The 26,517-nt window shown below is 44.2% G+C and overlaps 1 long non-coding RNA gene across 4 annotated transcripts in view; it reads left to right on the plus strand.

Moving 5' to 3' along the window:
* LOC143775388 (uncharacterized) overlaps window positions 1-26,517 on the plus strand; it is a 122,154-nt gene that overhangs the window by 21,050 nt on the left and 74,587 nt on the right. For all 4 annotated transcript variants that reach the window (XR_013215644.1, XR_013215643.1, XR_013215642.1 and 1 more), the window contains one exon: window positions 8,993-9,152. This is a non-coding gene — a long non-coding RNA (uncharacterized LOC143775388). The remainder of the gene's footprint in view (window positions 1-8,992; window positions 9,153-26,517) is intronic.

Genomic DNA, 26,517 nt, shown 5'->3' on the forward strand with positions numbered 1-26,517 from the left:
TTATCTACATCATTACAGAATGCTGTAGATAAGCCCCTAATGGCAGTGGCTGCAGCTTATATACGAAAAAGTAGGTGACAGATGCCCTTCAATGAATAAAGACAGTTTGGATCAAGTGCACATGATTCAGACTGTATTTATTCATTATTTAGAGCTTACTAATGTCCTTGCTCTTTCTAACCATTAGGGCTAGAGATTTGTTTAGAGTTAGGGCTAAACTTATTGCTAGGATTAGGGATCCTGTTATGGCTGGAGTTAGGCATATGAGAAAGGATAGGGCTAGAGTTAGAGATAGGGATAGGGCTAAGAGAATAAAATTGATACCTAAAGAGAATGCAATAATAAAAAAAAACAATAAAGCGATGTATACCTTTTTGCTTGAAAAAAATATATACCTGATTTCAGGAACAAGAAAATAATGGGAAGGCAAAGCACAAACAATAATTATATCAGCATTTTTCTCAAAGTATATAATACATGTGCAATGCTGCATCAGTGGAAGGACTTAAGGAGTGCTAATGGTTTACCAGTACAGAGAACAAAAAATATATAATCACATAGCATTTACTTTAATCTCCTAAATATGTAATAGTTTGCAGGAAACATAATGAATACAGTGTAATAGGGGTCGAAATTAAAGGGAGAGAGGTAAGGTTGGAAAATCCCTGGAAATAAAGTATGCAAATATCTTCTTTTTAGCTTAAAGGACGAAAGAAATAAAAGATCAAAGAAACAATATATTGTATATACTCGAGTATAAGCCGACCCGAGTATAAGCCGACCCCCTAGTTTTGCCACAAAAAACTGGGAAAACTTAATGACTCGAGTATAAGCCTAGGGTGGAAAATGCAGCAGCTACCGGTAAATTTCAAAAGTAAAAATAGATACCAATAAAAGTAAAATTAATTGAGACATCAGTAGGTTAAGTATATTTGAATATCCATATTGAATCAGGAGCTCCATATAATCCTGCATAAAGGGTAATAAGGGCCCCATAAGATGCTCCATATAGATATTTGCCCTATATAGTGCTGCACAAACGTTATAGCCCCATAAGATGCTCCATACAGTCATTGCCCCCTTATAATGCTGCACAAACGTTATGGCCCCATAAGATGCTCCATACAGTCACTTGCCCCTTATAGTGCTGCACAAACGTTATGGCCCCATAAGATGCTCCATACAGACACTTGCCCCATACAGTTCTGCACAAACGTTATGGCCCCATAAGATGCTCCATGCAGTCACTTGCCCCATTATAGTGCTGCACAAATGTTATGGCCCCATAAGATGCTCCATACAGTCACTTGCCCCCTTATAATGCTGCACAAACGTTATGGCCCCATAAGATGCTCCATACAGTCACTTGCCCCTTATAGTGCTGCACAAACGTTATGGCCCCATAAGATGCTCCATACAGTCACTTGCCCCTTATAGTGCTGCATAAACATTATCTATATATATAATTGTCTAAGGGTTTTTCTGTCTGTCCTGGAAATCCCGCGTCTCTGATTGGTCGAGGCCGCCAGTGACTGGCACAGTATCGACATAGATGTCATAATGGTTGCCATGGCGATGATGATGTCATAAAGGTTGCCTTGACCAATCAGCGATGGGCACAGTCTGCCGCGAATTCTGGAATCATCATTGTCCACATACTACGGGGACATGCATATTTTAGAATACCCGATACGTTAGAATCGGGCCACAATCTAGTGGCCTTATAAGATGCTCCATACAGTCACTTGCCCCATATGCTGTGGCTGCGATAAAAAAAATAAAAAATCACATACTCACCTCTCCTCGCTCAGGACCCCTGGCACTTTCAATATTCACCTGGTCCTCGTTCCGGTGCGGCTGTCTTCAGCACTGATGTTCAAGGAGAGGGCGCGCACTGACCATGTCACCGCGCCCTCTGACCTGAGCATCACAGCCAGAGGACGCTGAAGATGGAGCCGCACCGGAATGAGGAGAGGTGAATATCACGCAGCGCAGCGCTCCCCCTCCCCGCTTCTTCCGGCGCTGCATCTTCTTCCTGTACTGAGCAGTCACCGTTAACGCTCATTACAGTAATGAATATGCGGCTCCACCTCCCATAGGGGTGGAGCCGCATATTCATTACTGTAATGAGCGGTACCATGTGACCGCTCATGACAGGAAGAAGCTGCAGCTCTGGAAGAAGCAGGGACGTGCAGGGACCGCGCCAGGAGTAGGTGAGTATAATTAGACAGCCCCCGCTCCCCTTCCCCTGCCGACCCCAGGGTATGACTCGAGTATAAGCCGAGAGGGGGACTTTCAGCCCAAAAAAATGGGCTGAAAATCTCGGCTTATACTCGAGTATATACGGTAGTCTGATTGCAGTGATTGCCTCATAAGGTTGTGCAACAAAATGTTAAGTTAAGGGTACCATCTTTTCTGTCCAGGCCTATTTCATGAGTTTTATTTATTTTTTTTAATTCTGTGGAAGCATGGCTGAAAAGCAGTGTCTGACTTTCATTTGTTCATTTTCATAGATCTTTTATTTATTATTACTTTTGTCAGATTCAAGTTATTTATGTGACCATTTTGGGTTTTTCTGTCATTAAACAAGGGGTACCAACAATTTTGACCACATGTGTATGTCTGTGCTCTGGGGCGGCCTGGGGGGTGGTCTTCATGTGGTGCTCTGCTTAGGTATTCATAATGCAGACTGCTGACAGGTCACTGATCCCACAGTGACCTGCCCCTACTTTACATACTTTATATGTTATTGTTTTGAAAAAAAAATGACATTCATCATGCAGGTGCTGGTGGTGGTGCTGGCACTGTAGCATGATCAGATCTATAATATCCATATTTTTATTTTTCTTAGTCATATCAATTTCTTTAGAAGAAAAAAAATCTTCCTCAAAATGGTGCCGGCCGCACCTGCGCAGTAGCATAATTCGGAACACGATAGATGATACTACGCAGGCGCCACCGATCGCACCATTTTGCTAGAGGAAGGAAAAATATTGTCTCCACCAAGATGGCGCCAGCCATGCCTGCGCAGTAGCATCTATCAGCAATCCAATAAATCTTTTCCTTTAACACCAAAAAAATGGTCACCAGTAAAGGCAATCAAGACAGGGATGCTCATGTGTCATTGTCGTTTTGGGATGTAATTGACGCCTGTAAGATTTCTTAGCTCCTGAGTGTTTAATATAGGTGAAAATAGTGACGTTTCTACTAAACGTTCCTCAACAATAGTGCAAGTGTCTTCTGATGACATGAGCCTGATGGGGCATCTTTATCTTTATCTAAGTAATGGTACTTTTCAACCTTTTCCTTGCTTTAAATACTATTCAAGTGAGGAAGTGAAGTTTTTAAACAAAAAGTCACATCCAACTAAGAGCTGCCAAATTCCACATTCTTATTTGGAAATAAGGACAGACACATTAAAATCAATATTTTGGGGGGTGAAATAATCGTGAATTACATCTGCAGGGAAGGAAGGCATTCCTGGGTTTGTATGCCACTTATGTGAATTTTTCATGCATAAAATACTCCATACATGTAAAATCATAAATGCTTTCGCTTATTTTCAGACCTTTCTTGGAGGTGATTTTTAAAAATGCTTGACGTTAGCAACCAAGGGCTCAGATAGTTTATGAGTGATTCATCGTAATCTTCATTTGAAATATTATTATTATTCATTTGAAGGGAACAAAAATGCTTGTCATTTCAGAAACCTCCACAGCATTAAACACTCCACAAGCGAAATAATTTGCTTAGACTGTGGGTTGGAACCATGCAAGGTTGTCAGGTGTGGGAGTACAACACAAAAACATCATCTTTAGAGTGAAAAGTCCCCTAATGTATTTGTGTCCATATCATTGAAAGCACCTTTTAAGCAAAACTCCACTGCTCCGACTACATACATTTGGTTTGCTTAATTTTATAGACTAGCACACACACAAACCCACACATACATATACAGTGGGTACGGAAAGTATTCAGACCTCTTTAAATTTTTCACTCTTTGCTTCATTGCTGCCATTTGGTAAATTCAAAAAAAGTTCATTTTTTTCTCATTAATGTACACTCTGCACCCCATCTTGACTGAGAAAAAAGAGAAATGTAGAAATTTTTGCAAATTTATTAAAAAAGAAAAACTGAAATATCACATGGTCATAAGTATTCAGACCCTTTGCTCAGACACTCATATTTAAGTCACAAGCTGTCCATTTCCTTGTGATCCTCTTTGAAATGTTTCCTTCATTGGAGTCCAGTTGTGTTTAACCCCTTTCTGCCATCGGACGGGATAGTACATCAGATGGCAGTACCCCTGCTTTGATGTGGCCTCCAGCGGTGAGCCCACATCAAAGCCGGGACATGTCAGCTGTTTTGAACTGCTGACATGTGCCTGTGGTCGGCGCTCATAGCAAGGCTGTAATTCTGCTACATAGAGGCGATCTGTAGCAGAGCTGATCAAGTTGTGGCAGCTTCTAGCCTCCCATGCAGGCTATTGAAGCATGCCAAAAGTAAAAAAAAAAAAAGTTTTTAATAATATGAGAAAAGTAAAAAAATATAAATGTTCAAATCATCCCCCTTTCGCACCATTCAAAATAAAACAATAAAAAAAATCAAACCTACACATATTTGGTATCGCCGAGTTCATAATCGCCTGATCTATCAATTAGGAAAAAGGATTAACCTGATTGCTAAGCGGCGTAGCGAGAAAAAAATCAAAACGCCAGAATTACATTTTTTGGTCACCGCGACATTGCATTAAAATGCAATAACGGGCGATCAAAAGAACGTATATGCACCAAAATGGTATCATTAAAAACGTCAGCATGGCACACAAAAAATAAGCCTTCACCCAACCCAAGATCATGAAAAATGGAGATGCTACGGGTATCGGAAACTTGCGCAATTTTTTATTTTTTTTAATTTATTTATTTTTTTAAGCAAAGTTGGGAATTTTTTTCACCACTTAGATAAAAAAAAGAACCTAGCCAGTACTGGTGTCTATGAACTTGTAATGACCCGGAGAATCATAATGGCAGGTCAGTTTTAGCATTTAGTGAACCTAGCAAAAAAGCCAAACAAAAAACAAGTGTGGGATTGCACTTTTTTAGCAATTTCACTGCACTTGGAATTTATTTCCCGTTTTCTAGTACACCACATAGTAAAACCAATGGTGTCGTTCAAAAGTACAACTCATCTCACAAAAAATCAGCCCTCACATAGCCATAGTGATGGAAAAATAAAAAAGTTATGGCTCTGAGAAAGACGGGAGTGAATAACGAAAACGCAGAACCGAACAAAGCTCCGGGGGTTAAGGGGTTAATTAAACTGATAGGACTTGATTTAGAAAGTCTATATAAGTACTCACAGCTCACAGTGCATGTCAGTCCAAATGATAATCATGAAATCAAAGGAACTTGTCAAAGAGCTGAGAGACAGAATTGTGGCAAGGCACAGATCTGGCCAAGGTTACAAAAGAATTTCTGCAGTACTCAAGGTACCTAAGAGCACAGTGGCCTCCATTATGCTTAAATGGAAGAAGTTTGGGACCACCAGAAGTTTTCCTAGACCTGGCTATCAAGCCAAAGATCAAGCCAAGCAATCGTGGGAGAAGAGCCTTAGTGACAGAGGTAAAGAAGAATCCCAAGATCAATGTGACTGAGCTCCAGAGATGCAGTAGGAAGATGGGAGAAAGTTCCACAAAGTCAACTATCACTACAGCCCTCAACCAGTTGGGCCTTTATGGCAGAGTGGTCTGACGGAAGCCTCTCCTCAGTGCAAGACATATGAAAGGCAGCAAAGAGTTTGCTTAAAAAACACATGGAGGACTCCCAGACTATGAGAAATAAGATTCTCTGGTCTGATGAGATGAAGATAGACCTTTTTGGTGATGATTCTAAGTGTGGAGAAAACACCTGCCCAATACAATCCCAACAGTGAAACATGGTGGTAGTAGTATCATGCTATGTGGGTGTTTTTCAGCTGCAGGGACAGGATGACTGGTTGCCATTGAAGGAAACATGAATGCGTCCAAGTACAGAGATATCATGGATGAAAACCTCTTCCAGCGTGTACTGGACCTCAGACTTGGCAGAAGGTTCACCTTCCAACAAGACAATGACTCTAAGCACATAGCTAAATTAGCAAAGGAATGGCTTCAGAACAACTCTGTGACCATTCTTGACTGGCCCAGCCAGAGTCGTGACCTAAATCCAATTGTGCATCTCTGGAGAGACCTGCAAATGGCTGTCCACCAACGTTCACCACCCAACCTGACAGAACTGGAGCGGATCTGCAAGCAAGAATGGCAGAGGATCCACAAATCCAGGTGTGAAAAACTTGTTGCATCATTCCCAAGAAGACTCATGGCTGTACTAGCTCAAAAGGGTGCTTCTACTCAATACTGAGCAAAGGGTCCATATACTTATGACCATGTATTAGGCAACGGGATTCTCCTGCTGCTCAGGATAGATCCCAAGCCTTCTCTGCCTCTGCAGTCTCCCATTCAGGCTCAGCTGCTGCGGGTGCTGCTCAGCATGGATGTCAACCCAGCATCTTGCTCAGGCTCGAGGTATTTGTTTGGTTGCTGCTGGCTCTCCAGTCAAGTCTATGGTAACTAGCGATAGGCACCTGCAGCTTGACGCTCTGGAGTTTAAGTCCAGAAATCACCTTACGGGGCATGCCCGTGATGTGGAGGCTTTTCATAAGTGGTCAGACGTTTGCTGCCCTGTTGACGTTGCAGTTCCGGATTGGCCCCTTGAATGACACCTTGGTTGGCTTGGCATGAGTGTTTGATGTGGAGCCTAAGGTATAAAAGACCCCTAGCGGTGCACGCGGGTGCACTAGTAGTATCATTTATGTGTGGCTATGTGAGTGGAGACTCTACCACTGTCTGCATGTAATATGTTCAAACTCACAGAAAAAAAAAAATTGGTTCCATATACCGTAATAACAAATAACCTCCAAGTGGCTTCATATATTGACCCCAAAAAACTGGAGGAGCCCCGTGTTTTTGGCTTCATTTTTTCAAATGCGCATTTTTCTACACATCTGTTGGTGCATGTTGTACCTTCCGCATGACGCACGATGCACCTGGCGCGTGTCCTCTGACGCACCTGTACCCGATGTTGGAGCTTTATGTCTCCGGCTTCATTTTTTAAGTGCGCATGCTCCCTTCTGTTCTTTCAGCGCTCAGTATGGTGGTTGTGTCCTGCACGTGCGCCCCGCACCTGCTGGGGGAGCCCTGTGTCTCCGGCTTCATTTTTCCAAGTGCACATGTCCTTTGACGTCATCTGGGGATTTTCTCCTGACGTGCGTGTTTGGTGAATGCCGGAGAGCAGGTATACTACTTCCGGCCGTGACAGCGGTGTGCACGCGCACAATTGACACACCACATAATGAACGCCACTATAAAATGCCGGCATGGGGGAAGCTCGATACATTCCCTTTTGATAAAACCTATGCGAAACGCGCGTCAGGGGGTGGATCTGGTCCTTTGGCATTATACCACATCACCATGGGTAAGCTATTTGGCTACTAGATACACTGCAAAGTGTCCTTCTCTGTGTGGGGAAAACTGGTTACTATGACAACCTGAGGGTGACACACTATGCTGAGGATATCCAACGCTTATATTAACATTATATATGTAGGATTACTGTATTGGATATCAGAATGAGCTAGTTTAATTTGCGGTGGTTTTTACTAGTACCATTGTGATGTTTTATGTTTACTTTTCTGCCTGGGACTAACTTGTTTCTTACTAGGGTCTCTTGTCTATCCTATTGATATATTGTGATAAATTGTGCAATAATATTTGTAGTAAAATTAAAAATTTTTTATTATATTTATGTGTATGGAACTCCATTTTTTGCTTTTTGATACACTGTCTGCCAGTGTTGAGCATTCCGATACCGCAAGTATCGGAATTCCGATACCGAGATCCGATACTTTTGTGATATCGGGAATCGGTATCGGCATCGATATTAATGTGTAACATAAAGAATAAAAATAAAAAATATTGATATACTCACCTCTCCGACGCAGCCTGGACCTTACCGATGTAACCGGCAACTTCCGTTCCTAAGAATGAGCGCTTGAAAGACCTTAGATGACGTCGCGGCTTGTGATTGGTCACGTGGCAGTCACGTGACCGCCACGCGACCAATCACAAGCCGCGACGTCATCTAAGGTCTTTCAAGCGCTCATTCTTAGGAACGGAAGCTGCCGGTTACATCGGTAAGGTCCAGGCTGCGTCGGAGAGGTGAGTATATCAATATTTTTCATTTTTATTCTTTATTTTACACATTAATATGGATCCCAGGGCCTGAAGGAGAGTTTCCTCTCCTTCAGACCCTGGGAACCATACAGGATACCTTCCGATACTTGGTGTCCCATTGACTTGTATTGGTATCGGGTATCGGTATCGGCGATATCCGATACTTTTCGGGTATCGGCCGATACTATCCGATACCGATACTTTCAAGTATCGGATGGTATCGCTCAACACTACTGTCTGCAGCTGTTGTATGTCTGCCTAGCTCTGGACTGTACACGTAGGCGGGCAACTAGCATCAGTGGGGGCAATTACCCATTTGGCTTAGCATCTGTTACCTACATGTGTGCAGTTAGCACAGTAGAGTTTTAGAGCAAGCTCAACCCTTAGTCAGGGTTTTATACTCAGCATCTGTTTCGTTCCTGTGTGCGATTGACACGGTTTAGTTGCAGTGTGAGATCAGTTCATGTGCTTGTCCTGTGACGTTTAAGAGGACATAGCACTTAGTACTCGTTTGTACTGTTTCTTTCCTGTGAAGTAACAGAGCTTGGAACTCAGCATCCTGTTCACACTGAGTGGCGTAAACTCAGTGTGTATTAGTAATCGCTCCCCGTATACTGTCCTCATACATGTTAGCAGGGTGTGCAATGAGACATGTAGCTAAACCCCTTGTCTTCTTTAAGAAAAAGAGGCTGTAAAGTTGTAACCTTCTTTAATTGATTGCAGATGTGACAGGAAAGGGTGAAACTATAGGATGCAATAACAGGAGCATTTCAGAATATATAACAGCACAGAGCATTACTAAACATGCGTTGGGGTGGAGGGAGGCACGGCCAGATTGCCCATACAAACGCTGGACTCCATATTGGGATTTTGCATTCAACAGGTAACACTTATCTTCACCTTTTTTTTGCATACTGTGTGAGGACTGGTTCTTGGTCTTCAGGATCGATATATATATATATATATATATATATATATATATATATATATATATATATATATATATATATATATATATTCATCTGGTCATTTATATTTAGCACTCTTCTTGGCCTATATTAATAAATGATTACATGACCGTGGTGATTTAAGTAATCCAAATCAGGAATTAATTGATCTGTATACCTATTGCTACCACTGACTAATATGGTCCAGCACAGGTCCATATGGACATCTTTACTATTTTTGTAACACAGTATGCGGATATGTAAAGCGCCATGGAATAAATGGCACTATAACAATAAATAATAATAATAAAAATATGTCTGGCAGGCCTCCTTCACACGAGGCATCTTGTTGATTTTCAAATTAACCCCATACCGACCTTTGACGCCACGTAGGCGTCATGAAAGTCGGTGCCAATCCGTCCTGTGACGCCTATGTGGCGTCATGGAAAGGTCGCGTCTCTGCAGATCGGGTGAAAGGGTTAACTCCAATTTCACCCGATCTACAGGGACAGGGGGAGTGGTACTTCAGCCCAGGGGGGGTGGCTTCACCCCCCGTGGCTACGATCGCTCTGATTGGCTGTTGAAAATGAAACTGCCAATCAGAGCGATTTGTAATATTTCACCTAAAAAACTGGTGAAATATTATAATCCAGCAATGGCCGATGCTGCAATATCATCAGCCATGGCTGGAAACACTTATGTACCCCTCCCTACCACCACCGATCTCCTCCCCGGTCCTCTGTCCGGTGCTCCGCTCCCCTACATCGTCCTGTCTGCTCCCCCGTCCTCCTGCCCGCTCCCCCATGCTCCGATGCCACCCCCCGTCCTCCGATCCACCCCCCATGCTCAGATCTCCCCCCCTCATACTTACCGGGCCTCCCGGTGTCCGTCCGTCTTCTCCATGGGCGCCGCCATCTTCCAAAATGGCGGGCGCATGCGCAGTGCGCCCGCCGAATCTGCCATGATTCGTTCCAGGTATATTTTGATCACTGTGATATAACCTATCACAGTGATCAAAATAAAAAAAAATTGTAAGTGACCCCCCCTTTATCACCCCCATAGGTAGGGACAATAATAAAAAAAAGAAAATATTTTTTTTTCTTTTTCCACTAGGGTTAGAACTAGGGTTAGGGGTGGGGTTAGGGGTAAGGTTAGGGGTAGGGTTAGGGTTAGGGCATGTGCACACGGTGCGGATTTGGCTGCGGATCCGCAGCAGAATGGCCGTAGCAGAGCAGTTTTCCATCAGGTTTACAGTACCATGTACACCTATGGAAAACCAAATCCGCTGTGCCCATGGTGCGGAAAATACCGTGCGGAAACGCTGCGTTGTATTTTCCGCAGCATGTCAATTTTGTGCGGATTCCACAGCGTTTTACACCTGTTCCTCAATAGGAATCCGCAGGTGAAATCCGCACAAAAAAACCACTGGAAATCCGCTGTAAACCCGCAGGTAAAACGCAGTGCCTTTTACCTGCGGATTTTTCAAAAATCGTGCGGAAAAATCTCACACGAATCCGCAACGTGGGCACATAGCTTTAGGGTTAGGGTTGGAATTAGAGTTAGGGTTGGAATTAGGGCTAGGGTTGGAAATAGGGTTAAGATTAGGCTTGTGGTTAGGGTTACGGATAGGGTTAGGGGTGTGTTGGAGTTACAGTTGTGGTTAGGGATGGGATTAGGGTTAGGGTTGGGATTAGGGTTAGGATTAGGGTTAGGGTTGGGATTAGGGTTACGGGTGTGTTGGGGTTAGGGTTGTGGTTAGGGGTGTGTTGGGATTAGGGTTGTGATTAGGGTTATGGCTACAGTTGGGATTAGGGTTAGGGGTGTGTTGGGGTTAGTGTTGAAGTTAGAATTGAGGGGTTTCCACTGTTTAGGCACATCAGGGGTCTCCAAACGCAACATGGCGCCACCATTGATTCCAGCCAATCTTGCGTTCAAAAAGTCAAATGGTGCTCCCTCCCTTCCAAGCCCCGACGTGCGCCCAAACAGTGGTTTACCCCCACATATGGGGTACCAGCGTACTCAGGACAAACTGGGTAACAACTATTGGGTCCAATTTCTCCTGTTACCCTTGCGAAAATAAAAAATTACTTGCTAAAACATAATTTTTGAGGAAAGAACAATTATTTTTTATTTTCGCGGCTCTGCGTTATAAACTTCTGTGAAGCACTTGGGGGTTGAAAGTGCTCACCACACATCAAGATAAGTTCAATTGGGGGTCTAATTTCCAAAATGGGGTCACTTATGGGGGGTTTCTACTGTTTAGGCACATCAGGGGCTCTGCAAATGCAACGTAACGCCCGCAGACCATTCCATCAAAGTCTGCATTTCAAATGTCACTACTTCCCTTCCGAGCCCTGACGTCTGCCCAAACAGTGGTTTACCCCAACATATGGGGTATCAGCGTACTCACAACAAACTGGGCAACAAATATTGGGGTCCAATTTCTCCTGTTACCCTTGTGAAAATAAAAAATTGCTTGCTAAAACATCTTTTTTTGAGGAAGGAAAAATGATTTTTTATTTTCATGGCTCTGCGTTGTAAACTTCTGTGAAGCACTTGGGGGTTGAACGTGCTCACCACACATCTAGATAAGTTCCTTGAGGGGTCTAGTTTCCAAAATGGGGTCACTTGTGGGGGGTTTCTACTGTTTAGGCACATCAGGGGCTCTGCAAATGCAACGTGACGCCCGCAGACCATTCCATCAAAGTCTGCATTTCAAAACGTCACTACTTCCCTTCCAAGCCCTGACGTGCGCCCAAACAGTGGTTTACCCCCACATATGGGGTATCAGTGTACTCAGGACAAACTGGGCAACAACTATTGGGGTCTAATTTCTTTTGTTACCCTTGTAAAAATAAAAAATTGCTTGATAAAACATCATTTTTGAGGAAAGAAAAATGATTTTTTATTTTCAAGGCTCTGCGTTGTAAACTTCTGTGAAGCACTTGGGGGTTGAACGTGCTCAACACATATCTAGATAAGTTCCTCGGGAGGTCTAGTTTCCAAAATGTGGTCACTTGTGGGGGGTTTCTACTGTTTAGGCACATCAGGGGCTCTGCAAACGCAACGTGATGCCCGCAGACCATTCCATCAAAGTCTGCATTTCAAAAGTCACTACTTCCCTTCTGAGCCCCGACGTGTGCCCAAACAGTGGTTCCCCCCCAGATATGGGGCATCAGCATACTAAGGACAAACTGGACAACAATATTTGGGGTCCAATTTCTCCTGTTACTCTTGTGAAAAAAAAAAATTACAGGCTAAAAAAATAATTTTAGAGGAAAGAAAAATGATTTTTTATTTTCACGGCTCTGCGTTATAAACTTCTATGAAGCACTTGGGGGTTTAAAGTGGTCACTGCACATCTAGATTAGTTCCATGGGAGGTCTAGTTTCCAAAATGGGGTCACATGTGGGGGAGCTCCAATGTTTAGGCACACAGGGGCTCTCCAAATGCGAGATGGTGTCTGCTAACGATTGGAGCTAATTTTTCATTCAAAAAGTCAAATGGCACTCCTTCCCTTCCGAGCCCTGCCGCGTGCCCAAACAGTGGTTTACCCCCACATGTGAGGTATCAGTGTACTCAGGAGAAATTGCCCAATAAATTTTAGGATCCATTTTATCCTGTTGCCCATGTGGAAATGAACAAATTGAGGCTAAATGAAATTTTTTGTGAAAAAAAGGTACTTTTTCATTTTTTCGGATCAATTTGTGAAGCACCTGGGGGTTCAAAGTGTTCACTATGCATCTAGATAAGTTCCTTGGGGGGTCTAGTTTCGAAAATGGGGTCACTTGTGGTGGAGCTCCAATGTTTAGGCACACAGGGCTCTCCAAACGCGACATGGTGTCCGCTAACGATTGGAGCTAATTTTTCATTCAAAAGTCAAATGGCGCTCCTTCCCTTCCGAGCCTTGCCGTGTGCACAGTGGTTTGTGACCACATATGAGGTATCAGTGTACTCAGGAGAATTTGTCCAACACATTTTAGGATCCATTTTATCCTGTTGCCCATGTGAAAATGCAAAACTTGAGGCTAAAATAAATTTTTTGTGAAAAAAAAGTACTTTTTAATTTTTACGGATCAATTTGTGAAGCACCTGGGGGTTCAAAGTGCTCACTATGCATCTAGATAAGCTCCTTGGGGGATCTAGTTTCCAAAATTGGGTGACTTGTGGGGAAGCTCCAATGTTTAGGCACACAGGGGCTCTCCAAATGCGACATGGTGTCCGCTAAAGATCGGAGCCAATTTTTCATTGAAAAAGTCAAATGGCGCTCCTTCCCTTCAGAGCCCTGTCATGCGCCCAGACAGTGGTTCCCCCCCACATATGAGGTATCGGCGTACTCTGGACAAATTGTTCAATAACTTTTGGGGTCCAGTTTCTCTTTTTACCCTTGGGAAAATAAAAAAATTGTTGCTAAAACATCATTTTTGTGACTAAAAAGTTAAATGTTAATTTTTTCCTTCCATGTTGCTTCTGCTGCTGTGAAGCACATGAAGGATTAATAAACTTCTTGAATGTCGTTTTGAGTACCTTGAGGGGTGCAGTTTTTAGAATGGTGTCACTTTTGGGTATTTTCAGCCATACAGACCCCTCAAACTGACTTCAAATGTGAGGTGGTCCCTAAAAAAAATGGTTTTGTAAATTTTGTTGTAAAAATGAGAAATCGCTGGTCAAATTTTAACCCTTGTAACTTCCTAGCAAATAAAAATTTTGTTTCCAAAATTGTGCTGATGTAAAGTAGACATGTGGGTAATGTTATTTATTAACTATTTTGTGTCACATAACTCTCTGGTTTAACAGAATAAAAACTCAAAATTTGAAAATTGCGAAATTTTCAAAATTTTAGCCAAATTTCCATTTTTTTCACAAATAAACGCAAAAATTATTGACCTAAATTTACCACTATCATGAAGCCCAATATATCACGAAAAAACATTCTCAGAACCGTTAGGATCCGTTGAAGCGTTCCCGAGTTATTGCCTCATAAAGGGACACTGGTCAGAATTGCAAAAAACGGCCAGGTCATTAAGATCAAAATAGGTTGGGTCATGAAGGGGTTAAATACATGTGTTTTATGAATATTTAATAAAATTATGTGACTCTTTTTAACAAACACATTGTTTCATAAGTGGTCATTTTTGTATGTTCCGGTCAATGGTTTTGATTTGATCATGCTGGTGGATTTCTTTGATATATCTTTTTGACCACAGTTATATAGCTTTGGACTTGGTTGTGATAATCATGTGCCTGAAGCGTTTCTGAATCACTCCCATGATGCCAGAAAGAGCAAGTGCAGATAAAGGTTGACCAGGTCCTTATATAGACATTTCAGGTCCAACCTCCACACTGCCCTGCCCTAGGCTCTGTTTGATTGTGCACCAGGGTCTAAGCCTGTCTCACCATTCATCTATGGTGCTGGTTAGGCAGTGTGGAGGTTGGACCTCAAATGTCTGTCCGGACTTGATCAACCTTTATCTGCGCTTGCCTTTTCTGGCGCCATGGGAGTGATTTAGAAACGCTTCAGGTACAGTTTGCATATAATGTGGTCATGCTTTTAATACACTTAGGAGGCTGTAATGGCACAGCGAATATAAAAAACGTAGAGTAGGACTGCCCCATTATGAGAATGCCTTGGCGTGGCCGGGTGGCTCAAAGAATTGATCAATTGTTTGCTAAATGTCTCATTTTGAAATACAGTTAGAAATCAATATGAGCATGTGCACTTTATGTATTGCGTTCTTACCATAAGCAGCGCTGGCTTCTCCCCTTTTATATATTACTAACAGAGTTATTGGCACATGGCAGCATGAAATCAAAGCTAGGATCATTTCTAATTTTTGCTTGTTCTGAGACAAAATCTACAAACACATTGAATGGAGGAAATAGTACATTGTAAGTCTGTTTATACCTAGAACCATATGTAACCCACTTGTCTTGCAGGTTATATGGGAGTTTTTGACCTATGGGGTTCACACCTCTAGCAGTGTCGAGATATGTCAACCCCACAAGATCTCCTTCTACTTTTGCTACACACAACTCCATTAACAAGTCAGTTAATTCTCTGAGCTTTGAATAGTCCTTGTTCGCTATTGTAGGAAAGTCCTCTATTCTTTTAAACAAGGCACTTTCTATAATCTCTACTGAGCCATAGCATTCAGCAAGTCTATTCCAAATTCTTTTGAGGCCGACATTTGGATAATTTACATTAATGTCTCTGATTCTCTTTGCATGTTCGGCAGACTCACTTCCTAGCCATTTTAGCAGGAGATCCACTTCTTCACTGCATGACAGACCTATGTCTATGATGGCATTTTGGAAGGAGGCTCGCCAAGCTCTGTAGTTTTCAGCACGGTCACTGAACTTTACAAGTCCCTCTTGTTACCAACTCACGTTGAGCAAGGAACTTGGCAAAGTCCACTGTGGCTTGGTTGGCGCCAATACCAGCTGATGGTGTGTTGTCAGAGTACCTGTGTGCAGTGTGGTCATACCTGTTAGATGTCTCTGGTTTGGTCCAACTGCTGTAGTACCTATCTGAAGCGAAGAGAGTCTCTTTAAGCTGGGACAGATTCCGGATCTTCTGTTCTGGAGAAAGATTATTGTAGTCAGTCTCATCCCAATGTGTATTTCCTTGCTTGCGGTAGGGAGATCGATAGTTGGCTTTCTGGGGGTCTGAATTATCTGGTTGGCTTGACTTGTTGACAAAATGCTCTGTCTTCGCCTGTGGGTCTGGATCATCATTTGATTTGGAATGCTGATGGACGTACGAGTCTGCAGTATGCTGCAATGGATCGTGAGTAACTTGCTGTAGGCCTAGCACACTGCTGTGTCTGCTGTGTTTGTCGTCAGAATATATGGCAGCTTCTAAGGCTTCTGCTTCTGCTATGGCAGCTGCTGTTTCTTTTTCAATAGCAAGTTTCTGTAATGTCGCTTCAAGGAGCGCTATTTCCGCATCCAGGGATGCTTGTAGTTTCAATTCTATCTCTTGCTCAGCAAACTTGGAGGAACCAACTCGTGATCTCGTCTTGACAAAGGATGCTCGTCCTTGAGACATGATTCAACAGTTAGGGGACCGCTGTGATATCCCTGTGTCGGCTCTGTGTGGATAATGGCAGGCTCCGTATGGTCCGATTATTCGGTCCGACTGTCAGGAGGTTGCTGCAATATCCGTATGCAATAACCGTATGCTTGGATAATGGTGGGCTCCGTATCATCAGACCTTCTGAGCTTGTTCTCAGCAGTTGTTTCACTATACTGTCCTCATTTGGGACACTGCGGCTTACGCCGCTGTCCCCTGACTGCTGCGCCTTCCCCCTGTGTTAAAAGCAGATCTCCCATTTAGTGAGTCCAAAATGGGATATGGGGTTAACTCCCCGCAGAGGGGGCGGGACTTATCCCCTGCTTCTGGCACCAGGAAGTGCTGATAGCTCATCCGATCCCTGGACCCGGACCTGTTTCCCGCCCTCCCTCCCCTTTTGTTATGGTTTTGTTTCAGTTGCAGCTGCGTAAGGGTGGAGTTTTGTTGGTGGTGAAGATACCTGCCCGGGAGTCCGGAAGGCAGTAAATCTCCCTACACCCAAATTTGTTGGCAGATATTGCCTGAGTTTATAAGCTGCGACCAAATATTTACCCAAAAGATGGAAATTTTATGCCTATATTTCCCAATAAAGTCTTCAATTTTGATAATTTGTTGGTGTCACTTAATGGGAGTAAACGGTTATGGGTCGTAGCAGTCTGCACGTTAGCAGGGTGTGCAATGAGACATGTAGCTAAACCCCTTGTCTTCTTTAAGAAAAAGAGGCTGTAAAGTTGTAACCTTCTTTTATTGATTGCAGATGTGACAGGAAAGGGTGAAACTATAGGATGCAATAACAGGAGCATTTCAGAATATATAACTGCACAGAGCATAAAACACAAATAGTCTGCAATACACAGAAGCATAAGGTAATACACAGGTAACACGAGGTAATACAAACTGATGATTACCTACTTAGTACAGCAAACGTATTGATAAACACAGGATTGTAACACATAGATAGTGCTCACCAACTATGCTTAGAGCAGGCTGTTTAACCCCTTCATGACCGTGGGATTTATGTTTTTCCGTGTTCGTTTTTCACTCCCCTCCTTCCCAGAGCCATAACTTTTTTATTTTTCCGTCAATTTGGCCATGTGAGGGCTTATTTTTTGCGGGACGAGTTGTACTTTTGAACAACATCATTGGTTTTACCATGTCATGTACTAGAAAACGGAAAAAAAATTCCAAGTGCGGTGAAATTGCAAAAAAAGTGCAATCCCACACTTGTTTTTTGCTTGGCTTTTTTGCTAGGTTCACTAAATGCTAAAACTGACCTGCCATTATGATTCTCAAGGTCATTACGAGTTCATAGACACCTAACATGACTAGGTTACTTTTTACCTAAGGGGTGAAAAAAAATTCCAAACTTTGCTAAAAAAAAAAAAAAAAATTGCGCCATTTTCCGATACTCGTAGCTTCTCCATTTTTCATGATCTGGGGTCGGTTGAGGGCTTGTTTTTTGTGTGCCGAGCTGGCATTTTTAATGATACCATTTTGGTGCAGATACGTTCTTTTGATCGCCCGTTATTGCATTTTAATGCAATGTCACGGCGACCAAAAAAACGTAATTCTGGCGTTTCAGATTTTTTTCTCATTACGCCGTTTAGCGATCAGGTTAATGCTTTTCTTTTTTTGATAGATCGGGCGATTCTGAACTCGGCGATACCAAATATGTGTAGGTTTGATTTTTTTTTTATTGATTTATTTTGATTGGGGCGAAAGGGGGGTGATTTAAACTTTTATGTTTTTTTTATTTTTTTCACATTTTTTTTAACTTTTTTTTTTACTTTTGCCATGCTTCAATAGCCTCCATGGGAGGCTAGAAGCAGGCACAACTCGATCGCCTCTGCTACATAACAGCGATCATCAGATCGCTGCTATGCAGCAGAAAATCAGGTGTGCTGTGAGCGCCAACCACAGGGTGGCGCTCAAGCTACCGGCGATCAGTAACCATAGAGGTCTCAAGGACCTCTATGGTTACAATACTGAAGCATCGCCGACCCCCGATCATGTGACGGGGGTCGGCGATGACGTCATTTCCGGCCGCCCGGCCGGATGCGGTAGTTAAATGCCGCTGTCTGCGTTTGACAGTGGCATTTAACTAGTTAATAGCGGTGAGTGAATCACGATTTCACCCGCCGCTATTGCGGGCACATGTCAGCTGTTCAAAACAGCTGACATGTCCCGGCTTTGATGCGGGCTCACCGCAGAGCCCTGCATCAAAGCAGGGGACCTGACGTCGGACGTACTATCCTGTCCGACGTCAGGAAGGGGTTAAGGAGCATGAAGAAAACGAATGGTGTGGTTTCTCCTAAGACGCATGGAGGAACAATGGCTGCTGTTCCCTTCCCAGTGTCATAATAAGACCATAATGCAACAGGAATAACCCCACAATGCCCTAGGAACTTCCCATAACACATTGCCAATTAAATTAGAATCTATGCATTAAACGGCCAGCAGATGGTGCTGTTACCTTACAATATGAAATATAGGAGGGATTAATACACACAAAAATACAATGTCTGTAATAACGGAGACATTAAAAAAATGACTAAACTTTCTAGACAGCAATTATATGGCTGGACAGAACACCCCATGTGTTCCGTCATTGCTCACTAACATCAGTTTTACATCTCTGCACAGTGGACCTTGGTTTGCGATTGCACTTTATTATTTATTTTATTTAGTGCAATCCACCAACCCTAACACCATGTGATATTTCAGTATTTCTTTTTTAATAAATATACAATCATTTCTACATTTGTTTTTTTTTCAGTCAATATGGGGTGCAGACTGTACATTAATGATAAAAATTGAACTTTTTTTGAATTTACCAAATGGCTGCAATGAAACAAAGAGTGAAAAATGTAAAGGGGTCTGAATACTTTCTGCACCCACTGTACATATTTTTCTTGTACTCACTTATCCAATAGGTTGTTTTTCCTTTTTTAATGACTATGGTGTCACTGTTTGGATGTTCACCATTTCGGTATTTACAGGACATACTAACAGAAAGATGTATGCTGTTAAGGTACCGTCACATTAAGCGACGCTGCAGCGATATAGACAACGAGCCGATCGCTGCAGCGTCCCTGTTTAGGTCGCTGTAGAGACGTCAGACACCGGCAACAGCAGAACGATGCAGGAGCGATCCAGTGACGTACTTATCGTTCTTGCTGGTTGTTCGCTCCATGAAGAATCATTGCAGGTATCGTTGCTTTTGCTGTCAAACATGACGATACACGCCGATCTGACGACCAAATAAAGTTCTGGACTTCTAGCTCCGACCAGCGATCTCACAGCGGGATCCAGATCGCTGCTGCGTGTCAAACACAACGAGATCGCTATCCAGGACGCTGCAACGTCACGGATCGTTGTCGTTCTCGTTGTAAAGTTGCTGAGTGTGACGGTACCTTTACTCATGTGAATCCCTCCTCTTGTTATACAGACTCAGGGTCGAACTGGGGCACCGGGCAGGGGCTGGCTGGCAAATTTTAGCCTGGGGGGCAACCACACAGCAGTGGCCCATGAATCGCGGCCCATCCTTAAAGGGGTTGTCAGATCTTAAGCTACATGTCTACAGTCACTGTGTGTGAATCCCCATATCGTGCACACTGTGAGGATTCTCTGGTGCCGGCGCCGGAAACAGGTGGTCTTGTGACTGCAAGCATGCGAATTAATATATATATATATATATATAATCACACAGTCCTACTGTATACAGTGACAGTCACACACACAACCCCACTGTATAATGACAGGCACAGCCCCACTGTATAATGACAAGCACGGCCCCACTGTATAATGACAAGCACGGCCCCACTGTATAATGACAAGCACCGCCCCACTGTATAATGACAGGCACAGCCCCACTGTATAATGACAAGCACAGCCTCACTGTATAATAACACACACACGCACAACCCTACTGTATAATTAATGACACACACAGCCCCACTGTATAGTGACACACACACGCACGCACAGCCCCACTGTATAATGACAGGCACAGCCCCACTGTATAATGACAGGCACAGCCCCACTGTATAATGACAGGCATAGCCCCACTGTATAATGACAAGCACAGCCTCACTGTATAATAACACACACACGCACAACCCTACTGTATAATTAATGACACACACAGCCCCACTGTATAGTGACACACACACGCACGCACAGCCCCACTGTATAATGACAGGCACAGCCCCACTGTATAATGACAGGCACAGCCCCACTGTATAATGACAGGCACAGCCCCACTGTATAATGACAGGCATAGCCCCACTGTATAATGACAAGCACAGCCTCACTGTATAATAACACACACACGCACAACCCTACTGTATAATTAATGACACACACAGCCCCACTGTATAGTGACACACACACGCACGCACAGCCCCACTGTATAATGACAGGCACAGCCCCACTGTATAATTACAGGCACAGCCCCACTGTATAATGACAGGCACAGCCCCACTGTATAATGATAAGCACAGCCTCACTGTATAATAACACACACACGCACACCCCTACTGTATAATTAATGACACACACAGCCCCACTGTATAGTGACACACACACGCACGCACAGCCCCACTGTATAATGACACGCACAGCCCCACTGTATAATGACACGCACAGCCCCACTGTATAATGACAGGCACAGCCCCACTGTATAATGACAGGCACAGCCCCAATGTATAATGACACGCACAGCTCTACTGTATAATGACAGGCACAACCCCACTGTATAATGACAGGCACAGCCCCACTGTATAATGACACGCATAGCCCCACTGTATAATGACAGGCACAACCCCACTGTATAATGACAGGCACAACCCCACTGTATAATGACAGGCACAGCCCCACTGTATAATGACAGGCACAACCCCACTGTATAATGACAGGCACAACCCCACTGTATAATGACAGGCACAACCCCACTGTATAATGACATGCACAGCCCCACTGTATAATGACAGGCACAGCCCCACTGTATAGTGACACGCACAGCCTCACTGTATAATCACACACACAGGGCCGGACTGGGACAAAAAAAAACAGCCCTGCCACACAAACCCCACCAGCCTACATACTATAACACTCCCCATCCCGATCAGTGAATTTTGCTATACTTTGTCCTGCCCTTCAACACTCCTCATAAAGGCGTTATTTGAAGAGCCACATGTGAATGGCGCCGCAGTGCGCATGATCGAACACAGGTCCATTTACATGGTGCTCTTTACACCGCAGACAGGCATCAGGGACACCCTGGGGATGAGGAGAGCCCAGAGGATGGCAGAGGACTGAGGAGGACAGCGCCCAGTGACCGCTCTGCAGAGGACTCACAGCAGAGGTGCCATCTCCCTCACAGGGGACCAGCGCTCCTCCTGCCGCCCAGCAGTCTCTGCTCCGGAGCCAGGCGCCGCCTCCTCTCCTTCATTAGTGCCCCCGGCGCCTGCGTTGTAAGTTGGAAGGGCAGCGCAAGCTGCGCATGCCCGAAAAAAAACTTACAGCGCAGGCGCTGGGGACGCTAATGAAGGAAGAGGAGGTGGCGCCTGGCACACAGAGTACTGAGGGAGGCATTTGTGTCAGAGGGGAAAAGACATGCCCCCCTGACAAACTACAGGTATGACAGGCAAATTCTAAAAACGATTACTTCAGCGTTGGAAGGGACCAGAACTAAAAGAGCCACCTTCACAGAATGCAGCATTAGAGCTGCACAAGATGTGTTTTTTTTAGTTAAAAACGCCAGGGGGGGGTGACAGGTTCCCTTTAATACAGGTGCTCATTAGGTGGGGGGATGTGGAAGCACAGAAATACGACAAATAGAGGAAAACTAAATGTAAAAAAGCAATCTTTATTAAATGCAAATTACATGCAATTTTAAAAATTCGGGCAAAAACATGGAACACAGTGACGAAATAGTGCAGAATACAGAAGGACTGCTGCCTGTGCAAAAACAGGACATGCAGATAAGGAACTGGCTCCTAGTTGTACCTATATGATGTTGTAAATAGGGGATGTAGCAAACCACCTAAACCACCTACTATATATATATATATATATATATATATATATATATATATATATATAGTTGGTGTGCATGTGTGCCTCATTTGTCAGACCCTAAAACACATAATGCGATAGCTAATACTGTCCTAACGGTCATGACCGGTACGCAAGTGCATGTAATGGGCCCAAATATATAGAACAGTGTAGGGTGACACAAGTACAGGAGGTCACACAGATGATACCAATGTATCGGACTACACCCAAAGCTACTACCCCATAGCCGCAAAAACTACAGTGCAAAGACTCCTCGCATAACTATTAAGCAGACACCGCTGCTCCCAAGTATATTACCTGATGCGGCCAGCTAACTGTTAACTGCCAGATCCTTAGATTGCAATCTAAGGATCTGGCAGTTAACAGTTAGCTGGCCGCATCAGGTAATATACTTGGGAGCAGCGGTGTCTGCTTAATAGTTATGCGAGGAGTCTTTGCACTGTAGTTTTTGCGGCTATGGGGTAGTAGCTTTGGGTGTAGTCCGATACATTGGTATCATCTGTGTGACCTCCTGTACTTGTGTCACCCTACACTGTTCTATATATTTGGGCCCATTACATGCACTTGCGTACCGGTCATGACCGTTAGGACAGTAGTAGCTATCGCATTATGTGTTTTAGGCCGTGTGTCCACGGTAAGTAAACGCTGCTTGTTTGACGCTGCAGCGTCAAACACGCAGCGTCCAGATGTTCCAGCATAGTGGAGGGGATTTTTTGAAATCCCGTGTCCACTATGCGTGGAAACCCGCACGCGGCGGGCCTGCGACTCCGGACATGCTGCGCGTCTTTTCAGATCGCAGCATGTCCGTGCTACCTGCGGCAACGCTGCGTCGCCGCAGGTAATATCACAGTGCCCTATGGCGAGGGGTGCGATGATCCCGGATGTGTACTGTACACATCCGGCATCATCGCGTCCCAGAAAGGGGGCGGGGCTTAGCGCCGAGCGGCTTCGCCGCTCCGGCGATACCGCCGGCCATCCTGATCGTGGACACGCAGCCTTAGGGTCTGACAAATGAGGCACACATGCACACCAACTATATATATATAGTAGGTGGTTTAGGTGGTTTGCTACATCCCCTATTTATAACATCATATAGGTACAACTAGGAGCCAGTTCCTTATCTGCATGTCCTGTTTTTGCACAGGCAGCAGTCCTTCTGTATTCTGCACTATTTCGTCACTGTGTTCCATGTTTTTGTCCGAATTTTTAAAATTGCATGTAATTTGCATTTAATAAAGATTACTTTTTTACATTTAGTTTTCCTCTATTTGTCGTATTTCTGTGGTTTCCACATCCCCCCATATTATGTAGCTACGACTGGGTTGGTCATAAGTCCGGCTAGTATGCAACATCAAGTGTACACATGTACCTCATTCACGTGATGTTGCCATTTAATACCATCAGCTTAAAGGTGCTCATTAGGGTGGAATCACAGTAGCATATGGCATCCGATGTGATCTGCCAATGATACTTGGCTCTTGCTCTGCTGTGAGCATGATCCGAGTGTCCGTGCTTCAATGCTCTCGCAGCACAAGTGTGGAGGAGATGGAGAAATTAATTTCTCCATCTTCTCAATGGTCTGACTCGCCGTGTATCAGACTGCAACATCTGCTGAGAAAAAAAAAAAAAATGACTGCACACGGACAGCAAGTGAAAAGAGAATCGTACCACTTTTGTGGAAGAAAATGAAACCGATTTTTTTTTTATACTCTATATTAGTCCATATGGCAACATTTCACTTCCATATCAGAGAAATGTGCAGTTATGGATCCGAAACGTTGCCACATGGGCCAATAAGGAGTATGCTACTTTTCTCACAATTAATCAGAGTGATAGATAGACAGATACACACACATACATAATAAGAATAGATACTGAGAATTACACCATTTATGCAGGACAGTAGAAGTATACACAGCTCCACAATATACAGTATATATTTGAGTATAAGTCGACCCAAGTATATGCCGAGGCACCTAATTTTGCCAGAAAAAAACTGGGAAAGCTTATTGAGTCGAGTATAAGCCAGGTATGCATTGTCCCCTCATCCCTATCCTTGAATGCATGGCTCCCCTGTCCCTGTATGCATGGCTCCTTATCCCCGTCCTTGTATGCATAGCTCCTCATCCCTGGCCTTGTATGCATGGTCCCCCCATCCCTGTCCTTGTATGCATTGCTCCTTATCCCAGTCCTTGTATGCATAGCTCCTCATCCCCATTCTTGTCTGCATGGCTCCCCCGTCACTGTCCGCATGGCTCCTCATCCCCGTCTTTGTATGCATGGCTCCTTATCCCCATCCTTGTCTGCATGGGCTCCTTATCCCCGTCCTTGTGTGCATGGCTCCTTATCCCCGTCCTTGTATGCATGGCTCCTTATCCCCGTCCTTGTATGCATGGCTCCTCATCCCCGTCTTTGTATGCATGGCTCCTTATCCCCATCCTTGCCTGCATGGGCTCCTTAGCGCCTTATCCCCATCCTTGTATGCATGACTCCTTATCCCCGTCCTTGTATGCATGGGCCTCTTATTCCCATTTTTGTATGCATGGCTCCTTATCCTCTTCCTTGTATGCATGGCTCCTTATCCCCGTCCTTGTATGCATGGCTCCTTCCTTGTTCATGTATGCATGGTTCCGATAAAAAAAAAAAAAAACACATCCTACTTACTTTCCCTGCATGCCCTCGCAGCATCTCGTTTTGGTGCCAGCAGCTCCTGTGGGCAGGTGATCACGTGTCCCCCACTCATTAAGGTAATTAATTTTTACCCACGCCTATGGGAGTGGAGAGGGGTGAATACTCATTACCTTAATGAGAGGAAGACACATGATCGCTCGGCCTGAAGAGCTGCTGGCGCCGGAACAAGATGCAGCGAGGGAGCGCAGGAAAGGTAAGTAGAATGTGTGCTGGAAGCCAGCGGCTGTGGCTGTGAATGCTATAAGAGAAATGAATATTCACGGCACTGGAATATTCTGTGACTCGCTGCTACCCCTCCGTTTTTCTGGGACAATGACTCGTGTATAAGCCGAGGGGGGTGTTTTCAGGACAAAAAAAATATGCTGAAAAACTCGACTTATACACGAGTTTATACGGTATACTACAATCTATTATATACACAGAGGCATATTATATACCGTGTTAAGGAATATAGAGCGGTGTATATATTATACTAGATGGTGGCCCGATTCTAACGCATCAGGTATTCTAGAATATGCATGTCCACGTAGTATATTGCCCAGCCATGCAGTATATTGCCCAGCGACGTAGTATATTGCCCAGCGACGTAGTATATTGCCCAGCGACGTAGTATATTGCCCAGCCACGTAGTATATTACCCAGTTACGTAGTATACAGCACAGAGCCACGTAGTGTACAGCACAGAGCCACGTAGTATATTGCACAGTGATGTAGTATACAGCACAGAGCCACGTAGTATATTGCACAGCGATGTAGTATACAGCACAGAGCCACGTAGTATATTGCCCAGCCACGTAGTATATGGGCCAGTCATGTAATATATTGTCCAGCTACGTAGTATATTGCCCAGTGACGTAGTATATTGCCCAGCCACGTAGTATATTGCCCAGTGACGTAGTATATTGCCCAGCGACGTAGTATACAGCACAGAGCCACGTAGTATATTGCCCAGCCACGTAGTATACAGCACAGAGCCACGTAGTATATTGCCCAGCCACGTAGTATATGGGCCAGTCACGTAGTATATTGCGCAGCTACGTAGTATATTGCCCAGTGACGTAGTATATTGCCCAGCCACGTAGTCACATGACCGTGACGTCACGGCAGGTCCTTCTCGCAGACCATCCTTGCCAACGGAACCTGCCACTTGCATGGACCGGTCACTGGAGCGTCGCGAGGAGTGGGAAAGGCGGCGGAAGGTGAGTATATAATGATTTTTTATTTTTTTTATTATTATTTTTAACATTAGATGTTTTTACTATTGACGCTGCATAGGCAGCGTCAATAGTAAAAACTTGGTCACACAGGGTTAATAGCGGCGATAGCGGAGTGAGTTACCCGCGGCATAACGCGGTCCGTTACCGCTGGCATTAACCCTGTGTGAGCAGTGACTGCGGGGAGTATGGAGCGGGCGCCGGGCACTGACTGCAGGGGAGTAGGGAGGGACTAATCGGACTGTG

The sequence above is a fragment of the Ranitomeya variabilis genome, chromosome 5 (genome assembly GCF_051348905.1).
Source record: "Ranitomeya variabilis isolate aRanVar5 chromosome 5, aRanVar5.hap1, whole genome shotgun sequence".
Classification (NCBI taxonomy): Eukaryota; Metazoa; Chordata; class Amphibia; order Anura; family Dendrobatidae; genus Ranitomeya; species Ranitomeya variabilis.